Genomic DNA, 12399 nt, shown 5'->3' on the forward strand with positions numbered 1-12399 from the left:
TACTGATGGACAGACACACCAGCACATTCTTTGACTTCTCACACCCTGGGGGAAGGAAAGTCATTGAATCCTCCTGAGAGAACTGTTAATTAATATGGCAGACGCCTGCTATTTTTACATCAGGAGAGGAACAGAAACATACTTTAATAGGGGCAGGTCAAAAAATGCAGCCTGCCTGCAGACACCTTGTCAATAGGCTGAATGTGGACAAGGATTGGAAGAGGGTGTGTGACCTTCCAGACAAGGCAGCCAACCTCGTCCCAGTCCTTTGGGTCACACTTGCTTTGGTTTAGAGCTGTGCTTCGTTCACTCTGTGCTGTTTTATAGTTATTTTCTTTTTAATCATTTAACCTTAAAAATTCTGTAAAAGGGAAACATTTTACCCAATTAAACGAAAGTTCCCATTACCAAAGCTGCCTAGCCATTAGAGTAGACTGCTAAGTGATGCTCTTCCATAAGAGCCTGGGCAGCTATCTATTCTTAATCCCACAAGGCTCAGGAGTGAGTGCAGACAGGGTCTAGCAGCTGCCCACACTGTTCACCATTGTGCAGATGTGCTGGCCATCACAGGAAGGCAGGAGAGCCTGAGGGTTGGAGCACAGGCATGACCCAACATTCAAGCCCCCACCTAGTGCACTCATAAGCTCTAAACCTTGTATAAACTAACCACTCCACACACTCATTTTCTCGATATAGAAAGTAGTGACACCTGTTTCACTGAGCTGCTTCGAAGGCTGAATAGAAGGGTGGGTCATTCCACAAAAGCTCGATAAATGTGACCTCACCTCATCAGCATTATCAGCATCACTGTTGTCACTGAGAACAGACCATCAATCAGCTAGATAATTTAGAGCAAGTGTGGTCAAAGTACGCACCCTACAGTATATCACTCCACCTGCGGATGCGTCAGCACCAAAGTTCTTCCCAATCCAACCTCAGATCTGCTGCATCAGAACTCTTGGCCAATCACGGGGACTGTTTTAATAGGCCCCTGGGAGTCTAGGCCCATTGCAGGTGTGAGAACTACTGCATAAGCTTATGCAAGCCCCTTGGAAATTTTAGCAGCCACAAACACGATTGATATTTCCAGGAGCACTCCTAAATTTTGTTTAAATCGACAGAGAACAAGAAAGTTGAAATCCAGCCTTGGTTCCATCAGACAGCAACACCCCCCGCCCCCAGCCTTGCTAGCCTTTATGTACAACTCAGGGCAGAGATGGTGGCTTGTCCTCATGTTCCCAGCATGCCGAGCTTCTGACAGGTTGTAGACACTTAGTAAATATACCTTGCGTCAACAGTGAAAGAGCAGGTAGGCGGAAAGCAGCAGATGATTATAATAGTCAATCACCAGGTAGCTCACATCTAAGGTAATCTAATTTAGGATTTAGTTCTTAAAAAAAAAAAAAAAAAACTTGGTAGACTTAGGAAACCCTCATTTCTTTGGCCTAGTCAGCCACTTAAACATACTTTATTAAAGCGCCTGACTTCCAATTGAAATTTAAAAAAAATATTAAGAGTGATTTGAAAACCGCAACTAAGTCCCCAGTGAAATTTTATTTGAGGCAAGGCTCAGTGAGCGCTGACGTTAAAGAGACGAGTGAAGGAAAACCAAGGGGGAAGCAGCAGCTAGTGCCGCTCAGGCTCCAATTATGAGGCTCTACCTTGGAAATAAAGAGAACAGAATTACTTTCTCAGTATATGCACAAATATGCATATATATATATATATATATATATATATAAATTACAGTTGAAACGTAAATGATTGCTATATCCCAAAGCATGACAAAATGCAGATTAATCAAAGGAAGACAAATAGAATAGACTGGCAAGGATAAAATTTTTCTTTGGGATAGTTCCAATAATTCAATATTTCAACTAATCCCCATATCTCATTAAACATGCATTTCTGTTAATTAAAGTTAACATATTTAGAAAGTAGATGTCACATGATTGAGTTGAAATACCACATCATCACAGAGGAAAACATATTATCCTTTAAGAATTAGTACATAAAACCAACCATTGCGATTCCAGGAGGTACGGGAAGAATCAATGCAGTCTGGCACACATCCATACCTATAGACTATGGAAAAATATTAAAGTAATAGAAAGCTGTCAAAGGCCATGATGCCAGGTTCATCCATATTTATTTTATGTCGACTATCAGACTGTGCGGACAGCCCTCTGTGGAAGTGGACAGCTTCATCAATATTCTCAGCAGAATGTACTTGGTTTCATCAATGCAAAATCTATTGTCACCAGCTTCAGAAGACTGGCCTCCTGGCCCAGGGACACTACCTCTCTTGGAATACTGACACACAGAAGGAGTGACAAGCATATACTAAGTGGAGTGGCTCTACATATTAGAGAAAAAGAGAAAAACTGGATGAGTGACAATGATTCTTTGGCAGAATTAGCTAAGGAATTAATGAAGATGTTAGCACCATCATTTTTCACTCCCATCTTAGAAATAACAAGAAGCCCTCAGGCCCTAGAACACATGGCAGTAATTTGTAAGTGCGCCGGAAGAGAAGGGGCATCCCACAGAGCCCAGCTCACTCCAGGGTGATCTGACTGATGCCGTCCCCATCTACTTCTCTGTCGTTGTTGGACCTGGGTGTACCTTTACCTGTACTCCAGTATTTGAAAGTAGGCCGGCTGAATTTTCTATTTCTCTTCACATCCTACTGACTCTGTTGGTGGTGGGTGTAGATGCTACAAGGATCAGGCTTGTAAGACATCTAGAGGACCTCTCCAGTCTTCCTGAAACTGACAGTAGTTTTAAAATAGTATTCATTTAAATCTTTAAAATGTCCCACTAAAGAGGTTATTGATCCCGTAGAGCTGAGTGTTCACAAGAGTGTAATAATGCGGGTGGGGTGGGAACTGGCCACATCCCTTATTTTTAAAGTCATACTATCTCCTGGAGCTTTGACACAAAGGCATTTGAGTCAAAAAAAAAAAAAAAAGGGAAAAGTACTTAAGAGATAAAATCTTCCACCCCAGCCCCTAGCACTCCATGTGTGAGCGCCTGCTCAAACTGTGTATGCACCTGCCATCCTGACGCTGCTTCTGTAATGGGTCAGAGGAGCAAGACCTGCCACCAAGTGGTATGCACATACATAAAACTTAGTATCTGCTGTCACTGATTCAGGAAATGGCTGTGAAGCCTGGGCCTCTATATAGGATGGGAACGAGATCCTGATGTCTGAGCAAGCGTTTCCTTTCATGCCTGTCTTGATGCAAAACCATGTTGTCAGTGGCCAGTGATGGCCCTTCTAGATGCCTGTGTGTCCTTGTCGCTTTCCCCATTGGCCAACATTCCTGAAAAAGCAATGGTTTCACATGCCCAGAAAACCTGATGAATAGATGGAGAGAGGCATTTTTTAGATTTAATTAATTTATTCAGAGTACATCTCAATTGTTATCCCATCCCTTGTATCCTCCCACTCCTCCCTCCCTCCCGCTTTCGCCCTATTCCCCTCCCCCACTATATGGTCATAGGCTATCAAGTCTCATCTTGGTAGCCTGCTTATTTTTCTTTGAGAGAGGCATTTTTAAAGGAACCTGTTGGCTTATATTTTTTAAAACCTACTTTATTTATGGTTCTTAAACACTTCAACTTCACTTCTAACCCACCGACCAGACGAAGGGGAGAAAGAATGTTAATAGGAAAAGGGGGTTGTGGACCTGTTTAGATGTGATTCCTTGGGCCAGTTCTACCCTGCATTGTCAGGAGACCAGCAGTCCAGTCCAATAGCCAACACCAAACAGCAACACAAATTGGTAGTGGTGTCACCATCCAGAAGAAACAGCAAGGCTCTGCCGAGTCGGCGCAAGCCAGCAGAAGCAGCCGGAGGACCACAAGAGGCTCTCTGGAACATTTCCCTCTGTGAAGCGAAGGCCAGTGAGGCACTGCATGGCAGAGTAGCAATGCAAAAGCAACGCAAAAACTCCACTGGCTGTGGGGTTCCACTTAGTCCTTTCAAACATCACTCGCGCTCTCATGTGTCTGCTCCCAGCAAAACAGCGCATGCCCCCTCACAGGTCATCTTCCAGACAAACGTCATGTACCCTTTCACAAGACAGCTCCCAGCAAAACACCACGTGACACAACTGAGCCTTCAAAGAAACCAGAAACTTCCACTTCAAGAACTTTTTGGGGTAGTTTCACAGAAACTATACACTCGGCCAAATAATAGGACTTTCTGGCTGCTGATATGAGATGTTTCCCGTCTGCCCTTAGCTCGCTGACCTCAGAGTCCACTCCTGTACAATGAGCATTAGACTGCCAGCACTTAGGCAAAGATGGTAAGTGAGATATTACAGAGAGAGAAGGCTGGCCTGCTGGGGCCAGGGCTTACCTCTGAAGCCTATGCATAGCATGCTTGCTGTAAGAGAGACTTTTTAGGTACATAGAAGAAATCCTTTCTTGTGTACCTGACTAGGAGTAAGACATTATCACACCCCCTTTTCATTTAGACAACCTTTCAGATGAAAATTGAACCCCCACGGCCTTTCAGGCAGGAATTGATCTATGCATGATAAAAAGTCCTGAGGCCACAGCAGTTACACATGCTTCGCTATTATCCAAGAATGAACAAGGCCGAATCCACCATCAGATCCATTCCAACACACCAGCTCCGCTTCCGTCTACCATCCCTCGGCGCCTGCTGGGAGCTGCCTAACAGGATCACCATGCCCTACCACTTCCGAACTCCCTGGATGTCCCTTACTCTCAGGCTGTCAGGCCAGATGTAGAAGTGAAAGATGGACATCTGGCAGATCAGTTGAAAGACGGAACAGACAACCATGGGATGGGCAGGTAGAGAGTCCAGGAGTCAGGTGGTAATGGCTTCAGGCCTCCAAAGAGACCCTGTAGTAAGCATGAGAGCAATGGTTCTCACCCTGTGGGTCTCAACCCCTTTGGGGATCAAACAACCTTTCCACAGGAGTCACATGTCAGATATTAACATTATGATTCATAACAGAGGCAAAGTTACAGTTATGAAGTAGCAACAAAAGTAAGTTTATGGTTGGGGGTTACCACAACAAGAGGAACCGTATCAAAGGGCAGAGCATTAGCAAGACTGAGAACACTGCAGCAGAGCATGGGGGAAGTGCCCCGCCATGTGCTGCAACTGCTGCAGACTTTGGGCCCAGGTTGGAGGCAGGCCTCCTCAGCCCTTTGGAGCTCTACGATTCTGATAAGCTGTGTTCTCTGGTGGGGCACAGAGATCCAGCTATTGATGCCAGGGTATCTCAGCCTCTGTCATCCTCTGGGCTTCCGAATAAAGCAGCCACCAAACATGCCACCCTGAGCGGTGCAAAAGCCAAAAGTCGGCACACAGAGAGAACGCTGATTCGCTTGTGAGAACATAACGTGGGGAAATGAAAGGTAGGAAATCAGTCACCAGGAAAGTTAAGGTGGAAAAGAGGCAGAGTTGCTCTGGGGGTATTCTGAAGCCAAGGGTTACTCAGCTCTGGACCTGTCTGCTGCAGGTGAACCAAGGGTGGAGCAGTGCGAAAGAGCCCGGATTGAGGGGGTGTCGCCTGAGGCCAGGAGCTTCACTGCGCAGTTGCAGAGAAGAGGGATTCCACAGAGCTCTGGGGGCTGAAGGAGGAAGCTGACTTGGTAAGCATGCACTTGCCAGCGCCCCTGTGCAGTTTCAGTAGAAAGGCAGCTTTGAGGAGTGCTGTGTGCTTTGACAGGCACACACCGGATGCAGTGCTTCCACAGTAAGAGAGAAGTAAGTAAAGGCAGGGCCTCGCTGTGTGGGTTGCAGCTGGCAGTGCGATGCTGATCCATGTGCGCCATAGGGACCAAATACTTGGTCAAACACAACGTGGGATATATTTGTGACTGGGTGGCAGATGAGTGGAGATTGTGGACTCTGAGTAATTTGTCACTCATAATGTCACTCACTCCATTCTTAGAAAACCTAGCGAAAGAAGACTGGTTTCCCCAAACATGAAGGAATTCTGCCCACAGGCAGCTGTACCCCTGAACAGCAACATGGAGTCCTTCTTCGGTCTCTAGCCTACCCGCCCACATGCAAAATCTGGATTTACCAGTCTCTATACCTGTGGAAGTCAACTCCTTAAAATAAGCTTCTACCTCTCTCTACACAGCCTGCTTCTCCAAAGAAGCCAGCTAACAAAAGCAAGTCACGAGAGACCGGAAGGAACAGCAAGGTACCAGAATCCCAGCAGGAAATGGCTGCTGGGAGCAGGAAGGCCGGGAGCCGTTAAGCTCGGTTTGAGGCGCAGAGCACACAGGAACTGAGCAGCGGAAAGGAAGTGAGAAAGCCTTGGAGGCTCGTGCTGGACGCGGTCCTCGTGCAGCTGGGCGAGCTCAGAGAAGGTGCACCTCAACTCGAACGGCAGGCTCGGAAAGGACCTGGGAGCCACATCTCAGGCAGGGACAGTGCCTGTTAAAACTCTGCACTAGCACCTGTGACTATGGCTTAAGGTATTCACACTGGAGGAGGGCCCTTCTTCCCTGACTTGGGCCTCCCTGCTCAGCTCGGCGCAGCTCCAGGCCAGCCTGGCTTTAGCTGCACTCAACCGGAAGCTGACTACACTCTTGGCTGTCAAGACTTTGCACTCTTGCTGGCTTTCTGCTCTGGCCTCACCCCTTCCTTTCCATATGGCGGCTTCAAATGAAGCCCAGGAGGATTCCCAAATTACAAGCACCCCCAGTATTCCAAGGACTATCTGGGCAACAATCAAGAACCAATGTTTCTGTGCTTGCTGACTAAGTGAACTCTGAAGGAAGTGAAGTTCATCTTCTGTGCAGCTGCAAGCCTACAAATCTACTAAAACGTTGTGGGTAGGTGCATCCCAGGCACATCCCAGGAAGTGAACTCTCTGCGTTTGTGTTAAGTGGCACAAGGGAAACACATAGCGGACTTGCAAAGATGATGATGTGAAAGGGCAGGTGGCGGATGGGCTCACTTCCAAGCTCTTTTTTTTTTCCTTCATAACCGTGTCTACCATCATCTCTACCAGATTTCCAGCTTCAATGTTTAGGACAGATGTGTGCGTTCTGTATTGATTTTCTAAGCCTCTCCTGAAGTTGGTGTTTTATTTACAGAGTAGTAAATAAAACATGAGTCTGATTTTTAATGCTTGACGCATGAGGTAGTACACACAACTGAGTGAGTGCACAGATGTTAATCACACACACCTGATTCACCACTTTCCAACTGATAAACGCATCAGAGGCTCTGGCAGCACCCTTAAGGAGCCAGGTGGTGGTCTGATTTCCTTTGTGGTATGAGAAAAATTCACCCCTGTGATTCATTCTTTCCTTCCATAAAAATTGTCTTGGGGCAAGAAAGGAGCATTAAGAACAATTCCTCTGCGAGTGGCTACCCCTTGCATGTTTGTTCATCTTCCCAAACTGTGGCCACTGTGTTTTCTCGGAGCATAGACACCATTACTATGTCGTTCCTGCTACGGTCTGTCTTCCCTTCTCTTCACAATGAAGCAAGCTGAAGCATTTAGCGGCAAAAATAAAGTATTCTTCCTTAAACTAAATACTCTATTTCCTTAATATATTTCTTATTCACTGTGAAATTGAAAACACAGCCTTTTCCTGATGACCAGATGGCCCAGAAAATCTAATCATTTTAAGCATCCCACACTTCCTCTCCACGAGCATCTATGAGGGTAAAACCGAGAGACAAACTCCTCATCTCTCCCGGATGCCAATCTTGATCGAAAACTTTCACAACACCATTATAAAAACCAGTTACACTTGAGAGATAAAGCTGGAAAAAGAAAATGTTACTGTAAGCTGCACAGTAAATCTTTCAGAGACGGATTAGTAAGTGAGGAAGAACAATAAGTAAATCCTCTATTCTTGATTAGTATTTAATTCAAAAGAATGGCACAAAGGTTTTACAGTTTATTTAGTAAGTTTGTTTGAGTTAAATTTTCTCTTCAAGTTCATAGTTAGTACTCCAAGAAGTAAACCAAGGGATAACTGCTAAGTAGCATGGGGCAGTGTGCATGGTATCTGAGCCACAAGAGGCTGAAGGCAGCTCAGTGGTACAGTACTTGCTTAGCAGGCACAAGACTTTTGGTTTGATGCTAGACATTAAAGAGAAAACAAAACAAAACAAAACAATCCATAAATTGATATCAATTTCTTCTTATTGACTATTCCAAAGAATATAGTCTCATCATAATCCCTGAATATCATTTTCTTTGATAGTTGAACCAACGTAAATTGATGGACCTTTCTAAGCTTGTTTCTTCCATCTGAAAATAATAAGTAACATATTTAACAGTAAATAAAGGAAATATAAGAGGAAAATTCATGTAGGGAATTATCTCCTTATGACTTATTGGCCAGGGAGGCCCCCAAAGCAATCCAAACAGAACAGGTTACTTCCATTGCTCTTGGGTGTCCACCATAACTAGATGACAAAACCTCATTGCTGGGTTGCAGGACATGGAAAAAAAATCTTGAATTGACTATGAAACTCTCTCTAATGGTTATCTCTCATAGTCTTGGAAAGAGCTATGCAGGCTGCTGCAAGAGAAAAGACATCCATGGTATTACCTGACACTGGACCCTGTCGTGCAATATTAAACCTTTTAGGCACGATGTGCTCACTGGCACAACAGTGGCAAGCTAGAGTATGGTATAACCAACCATGTTCTTGGTTGGATTTGAGTCCTGCTCCACAGGATGGAATTCATGTCTGCTACTATAAACATGGTCCATGGCGAGGGAAGTTATAGCCTCAAGGTGAGAGTGTACTGATATTGTTTTGCTAGATGGTCATGCTTTCAAACTTCCTTCTAAAAACTTGTTTTTTTGTACAGCTCCAAACCTTGGTCAGAGAAGCTTTTTAGAGTGGAGAGTGGTTAATACAGAGACGCGTTACTGTTGGAAGTGCTGGAAATAAGCAATTGTGAGTGCTTAGCTGGAAATGGAACATCTATATCAACCCTTTTCCACAAATTCCCAGGGAGCATCACAGAAGGGCTGGAGGATGAGGGACAGAGTGCTGGGGAAAACTGTCCTCTGGAAACGACATGGCTGCCGCTGTGGCCATCTGCACAAGGCCCGTATGGTATCAAATCAAGTAAAAATCCCAACCTGAAGTGGGGAGGGGCTTCCAAGCTCCCTCCTCCCCAACTGATGACAGCTAACGGGGGAAGGAGAGTCACTTTGGGGGGGGGGGGCGCATAGCTACTGGTAGGTTGGCTATGTCCCTGTGGATGACCTCACATCAATATGTGTGACAGTAATTGGACTCAGTGGGTTCAAAAGGAAAAAAAACCCAGAACCTGAAGTGGGGAGGGAGGCGTGTTGTGGAGGAAGCCCTGAGATATTGGAAGGAAAGGGGAGGGGTAGATATGAGCAAGATACATTCTACACATGCATACCATTTTCAAAAAATAACAATTTAAAAGTCCATATTGTTAAGTATGGTAAAATACAGAAAATTTAGCCACACAAAAAGGAAGTTATGCTCATAATTTGGTCTCTTCTATTATCAAGAAATCAATGCCCCCCTTTTCCTAAGCCAATTTTAGTGCTCTTGCTTAAGTGGCAACCAAGAACTCTATTATTATTTAAATAATAGCCAGTTAGGGATGCTAGGATTTGTCAAGGAAAATTAGTTTAAAACAAGGGTTTTTCTTAACCGAGCTGTGAAGTGAAACCAAACCCAAAGGGTTAGCACCAATTCCATGTTTGAAAATATGCTCTTAGAAATATGTAAGTAAGCCACAGCAACACTGTGTCTAGAAGGCTGAGATGCAAAAACACCCTAAAAGGGCCAGCAATAAAGCTGTTCATTCTGAAATAAGGTGATGCACGTCTTAGCCTCAGTACCGAGGTGGCATTCCTTCCCGACTTAGCATTCCTCCTATACTGTTCCATACCCGAGGGGAGGAGTTATTGTGATTTTTCATTTTTGATAACATAATGAAAAACAACTATTCAGAAGCCTGAGGCAGATGAAGAAGGGTTGCTTATATGAGATCATTCCCGGGGAAGGAGAGCAGCGTCCCTGGGTCAGTAGAAAGAAGTCGCTAATGCAAGACAGAGAAGCATCCTTCTTCACAAACACAGACAAACTAATGATGGGTTTGGATGGTTTTCCTTAATGGTGATGTCATGGGCAATGCTTATAAAATAGCACAGGATGCTCCATACTCCTCCAAACAGCACCAAGACAGGGATTTAAAGCACAAGGTCACGGCACATTTCATGTCAATATGAGAAACACTGGTCAGTGCAAAGGAGTGTGCACCCCCTAAGTGCAAAGGAGTGTGCACCCCCTAAGTGCAAAGGAGTGTGCACCCCCTAAGTGCAAAGGAGTGTGCACCCCCGAGTTCTACAGGTTCTTTTGCAAGGAAACAGTGACTACATGGGGGAGGAGGGAAGACCTCACATTTTAGTTCCCAAAATAAACTTTATGCAATTGCAGGAAGCATTTAGATCCTTCCCCAGTCTTTCTGCTGGAAAAGCGAGACAATCCGAGCCACAGGAAACAACACGAGTTCAAGAAAACCCCAGTGGGATGAGAGAGGAACCTTCCGTTGGATTTCAGAGTCCCATAAATGAGGTAATAGACAACAGATGTGCGAAGACTCAGGTGCCCCAACAAGTACCTGACTTATCCCAAGTGGCAACTCCAGCTGAGGGGCCTGAGAAGAGGGCAGGGGTCACACACAAACCAACGCAGCAAACTCCAGGCTTCATTTTGGCAAAACAAGGAACTAAACAGTCAGCAATGATGGCAGAAGTGTAGAAGAAATGAAGGTGAGAGGTGTGACAGGGCGCTCTACTAACAATTAGTGGAAAGGCATGTGTGTTTGAGGGGATAGATTAGGAAAGACAAACACTCCTATAATGTGAAAAAATCCACATCATAGTGAATAGCTGCTGGAAAGAGGCAACGTTTATAGTGTGCTGGGCCTGGAATGTGTCCCTAGCAACTGCATATAAATGGTGCACATAAACTCATGCAGACACACACACACACAGGGGCAGGGGGAGAGGCAGACAGAGACCTCTAAAAACAGAAGCCTGGCATGATTCATAATAGCCAAGTTACGGAATGGGCCTATGTGCCCACAAACAGATGAATGGCTAGAGTGCGGTATATATCACAATTGAGCATTATCTATCCATAAAGAACAAAATCATGTTCCTTTCAGAAAAATGGGACCAGAAATCATCACATTAAAATAAAAAGCCAGATTCAGAAAATAAATGCCATGTTTTCTTTTATATCCAGACTCTAGATTTTAAAACAAAACAAAACAAACAAACAACAAAACAAAAACAAAAACGAGGGGCTGGGGATGTAAGTCTGTGGTATATGCTTGCCTACTGTGCGCAAAGCCCTGACGATCCCCTCCACCACATATACCCCAAGAATGATGGAGAAAGTCTGTCATCCCAGAGCATGGGAGATGAAGACAAGATACTCAGTTCAAGGTCATCCTCAGCTACACAGCAAGTTTGAGGTGAGACAAGGCCATGAGACCCTGTCTCAAAAAAAAAAAAATCCAATTAAAATATTTTTTGATAACCCACTAAGTCCAATTAGCACTGTCCATATGTACAAGGACATGGGGCTAGCCACTGGAGCATGGGAAACCTAATACATCCTCAAAGAAGAGTGGCTTTCTGTCTTCCAACAGATAGTCATTGCCAAAACTCGTTAGGGCCAGAGCCTGGACACTATCTTTCCTATTTTGTCAAAAATTTGGTTGGTTTCATGTCATGCAAGTAGCTACTCTAAGTTCATGAGAATAATAACCATACGGTGTCCAGGGGTGGCGGTTCTTAGAAAGGGGGACTATTAAGGTAGAAATGGGGAGAATGACTGGAGGGGAATTTTTAAATGTAAATATTTATGAAAAAGAATTTACACACACTGTTTAAAAGACTTGAAAACAGAAAGGGAACTTTTAGAATGAGAGGGGATGAGAGGGGAATGAAAAGGCAATCTTAATTACCAGACACAGAATCTGCCTGTGACCGGACACTAGACTTCTCTGCTCCTGCCACCTGAGAAGTAACCTGCGATTATTTACAAATTACTCAGTCTGGTATACTTTGCTATATTAGTCCAAATGGACTAAAATAGATGCTTCATTAAATTTAATTATAAGTGTCAAGAGAATAAACCCTAATATCCACCTTTGGCTTAAAACTCCTTTCACTTACAGTGAAAGCCTAATTAGATGAGGGGCAGGTCTGCTTAACACACACAAAGAGGCAAATGTCTTTAAAATCTCACCAGAAGTGGATCAATTAAGTCCTCATAATGATGAAAGGACAAAGAGTAGCTTATAGAACAAATCAAGGATTCATCCCCTGTGACATTAACATAAAAGGAAATTCCACAAGATCTGATGG

At 44.4% G+C, this 12399-nt stretch overlaps 1 long non-coding RNA gene across 1 annotated transcript; it reads right to left on the bottom strand.

Annotated features, from left to right (window-relative positions):
- Positions 1-1473: 1473 nt before the first annotated feature.
- Positions 1474-10049, bottom strand: LOC311603050. The gene is made up of 3 exons (XR_014780931.1): positions 6087-10049; positions 3055-3360; positions 1474-2771 (listed from the first exon to the last, which is right to left on the bottom strand). It is a non-coding gene; the product is annotated as an uncharacterized lncRNA (long non-coding RNA).
- Between the last annotated feature and the right edge of the window lie 2350 nt (positions 10050-12399).

Source organism: Acomys minous (assembly GCF_964271855.1).
Source record: "Acomys minous genome assembly, chromosome: 8".
NCBI lineage: Eukaryota > Metazoa > Chordata > Mammalia > Rodentia > Muridae > Acomys > Acomys minous.